Source organism: Brassica oleracea, unplaced genomic scaffold (assembly GCF_000695525.1).
Source record: "Brassica oleracea var. oleracea cultivar TO1000 unplaced genomic scaffold, BOL UnpScaffold00452, whole genome shotgun sequence".
Classification (NCBI taxonomy): Eukaryota; Viridiplantae; Streptophyta; class Magnoliopsida; order Brassicales; family Brassicaceae; genus Brassica; species Brassica oleracea.
Window position 1 is genome coordinate 192120 of NW_013617418.1, and position 3370 is coordinate 195489.

Here is a 3370-nt window from a genome sequence, read left to right on the forward strand (position 1 = left end):
GAGATTCCTAGTTCTAAAACCCTAAGACGGCAAAAACCTAATTGAGTCGCAGCTCGAATAACAAAAACGGAAAATTGCCTAAAATCGCTCTAAGTGCTAAGTTTTTGTCAAAAAAGTTCTCTCTTGTGCCTCTTGCCTAGGACTCCTTATTTACTCGCTCCTAGGTCAGTTTACGCTTTTTCTCTTCTGCCCTTAAGCCGTCATAGCTTAAAAATAGAGATATTCCATTTTTCCCGATCTTCGTAATTATCTTCGAAAACTTCGTATTTATCCACGGAAACTTGACATTTATCTTTCCTTGTGAACCAAGCATAAACCGTCCTACGGTTTATGGGGTTTTGGTTAAGAAATCGTAAGTGGGTTTCGAGTCACGTCTTAGGTCTCTTTGGGCCGTCCTTTGACTCGAAACGTTTATTACCCCTTCTTTTGATAAAAACGAACTTTCCGCGGTTTTTATCGTAAAGTTTGATTGATGACTTCAAATGACGAGAAACATGAAATGAGTTTGCTACGGTCTTCGGGTGATAGCATTAAAGAGTAGACGAGAATGCATAGATTCGTGTCGTATCGACGTTTTAAGAAAGCTCGATTGCTTCGTAACGATCGAAACGTGCACGTGCTCGGTCACTACGTAGCGACCAAGCTTGGCTTGAGCTCGGTCACTACGTAGCGACCGAGCGGTACGCGTGCTCGGTCGCTATCGTACCGTCGCTACGTAGCGACCGAGCGGTACGCGTGCTCGGTCTCTACGTAGCAACCGAGCGGTGCGCGTGCTGAGTCGCTACGTAGTGACCGAGCACGTGCACGTTTCTATGTGTTATTTGCCCCTCTCGGATGTTTCTATGCTTTTTCAATCTTAAGTAATGTGTTTATGATTTCAAATGTAAGGATAGCCCAAAATTAAAATGTTTAATCACAACAAATGCCCAAAATTAAAATGACCAAATACAATTTCATATACCAAAGCAATTTAGGGTTTAGGGTAACGATAGGATCGATTGTGTAGGCTTTAGTTTTAGGGTTTAGGGTAGTGACAGTGTTGAGTGATTCATTCAAAAAAAAGTTATGGTGTTTATTGAAGGTTACCAAAAGATAAACAATGACAAAATTAAGAATCAATTAAGCTTTCCACCACACCTTTGTCTTTGAGGGTTAACGTTTTAGTGTGAAGTTTTAGGGGTTAGGGTATAAATTGGTATACTTTGAGTGTTTAGGATTTATATGTTCACATAATGATGTATTCTTTTCATTTTTTTAGTTTGTATTGATTATATGATCATTTTAAAATGTAGATATATCAAATACAAGTTTACACCATCCTAAATCATCTTAAAATCGATCAACATCCATGTTGTTCTTACTTAGAACCATATTTTTGACATATCTAGTGGAGAAAACTAGGAAAAAAATTTGACTAATTATATCCATTCGATCGAGATGATTCAACGGTGGAGATTAGTTTTTAGGTTATCCTCGTCCTTGTCTCTCATTGGTCGACGAAGTTTTTTGGAGGGAAAGCCAAACTTTCCTAATTTTGGGAGCCAAAGTAAATTTTATTGTCTTTATCGCCTTGTCTCCTACCCTCAAGCCACCACAAATCTCTCTTAAGCCACCACGATTCTATCTCTTAATCCACCACGAATCTCTCCTTCCATCTCAAACCACCACAAATCTGTGTAAGCCACCACTATTCCATCTCATACCATCACAACTCTCTCCGACCTTCTCCACCGCCACCATTTAGGTTACAGAGTTCTCTGTCCTTACAGGTTAGCGACCTCTTAACCCGTTGATTTTACTAATGTAAGCTCATTATTATATTTATCTGACTATGAATGTAACAAATCTTACAGATCCACAAAGATTTGAAGCCTTACAGATCTCAAAGATATCTCAATTTCCAGGTTAGAGAATCTCCAATATCTTGTTCGATTTGTTACCTTGTGTTGAGATATTTGTTAATTTTTCAGTTTAATCTTCACTAATTTATTCTTCAATTAGTTATGTTTTCTGTCTTATTATTATTGTAAAGATCTAACTTTGTTTAAATTTTCTGTCTAGCAACTCTAATGGAAGCAAGGAAGGTCATCGTATGTGCACTCCCGGCAGCCGGAGTGAAACCACAACTCAAACCAGAACAGCCACAACAAGAAGCAGTCAACACAGCTCCACCACAACGAGGACAGTCCTCACGAGGAAATGATGTAGATGAGATAACTAGAGCCGAGTTCAGAAGCTATCGGTTGATACGCATTGAGGAACCTGAAGAAGACATCGACCCAGACTACCTGCACTATCTCCGAGCAATAGGTTCCTACGACTCTGCTCCACCACAACAAGGACGGTCCTCAAGAGGCAATGGTCGTCGCTAAAACATCGACCCAATCTTCCTGCAACTCACAATCCATGGGTTCTCGTCACTACTAATCTCTGATATTTTAATTACCATTGCTTCAGTATGTTGTATTTGCTTAAGTATGCTTTGTTAATTTGCTTCAGTACAATGTTTTTCTTTCCTGAATGTTTGTAATTCGTGTCTCTCTAATCTAAATTTTAATTATATATATTTTTTTAAAATTTACAATTTATGCAATTCAATATTCCAAATCAAACAATTTTAGCAGGAAATCAACCACCAAATATTTCATTATTCAATTTTCTACATATAAAATAATTAAAGCTATGATAATTTACGTCCTAGCACAAGAAAAAAACTACCTCTTACTATTCAATGACATACAGGATATGCTATTATAGGTGCAGGCATCCAGAAAAACAAGAGTTATAAAAATATATTCCCTTACTTAAATAAAATGTCATTATAAAATTTCTGATGAGAAAAATAAAACGCCATAGAATAATATTTACCAGCGCTAAAACATCGTTATTAAAAAGGTTTAATACAGCAATGGAAAAGTGCTATAATATATATGTTTATTATAGCACACGAAAATACGCTACGATATGGGGGGTCTATTATAGCTGCGGCTGTCAGAGCGTTTACAAAAACGCTACGAAAACGATATGATAGTGTTTTCTCAACGCTGCTAATGCCGATATTTCTTGTAGTGAAGTGTGTTTTTCGCCACTGCTAAGGTCACTAAATAAGATAACTAAGGCACGAGGTGGTCAGTGATCAACACGGAATAAGGTCCTAATTTCCACAAAGTTTTGACTGACTCGATCATAAAAATTGACTCAAACTGACTCAAAAGAAAAACAAAAGAAATAAACAAGTTACTAAATGAGGAAAACCCTCCCCCAGACTTACTTCACACCGTCCCTGGTGTGAAAATAAATCAGAAAGAAGGTGAAAACAAGAATAAACATTTTTTTTGTTGAGATACTTACCTGAGTGGAGCGGGCGCTC

At 37.5% G+C, this 3370-nt stretch overlaps 1 long non-coding RNA gene across 1 annotated transcript; it reads left to right on the top strand.

The window, feature by feature from the left end:
• Window positions 1-1592: 1592 nt before the first annotated feature.
• LOC106319643 lies at window positions 1593-2248 on the top strand. The gene is made up of 3 exons (XR_001265512.1): window positions 1593-1769; window positions 1854-1904; window positions 2062-2248. It is a non-coding gene; the product is annotated as an uncharacterized LOC106319643 (long non-coding RNA).
• The last annotated feature ends 1122 nt before the right edge of the window (window positions 2249-3370 follow it).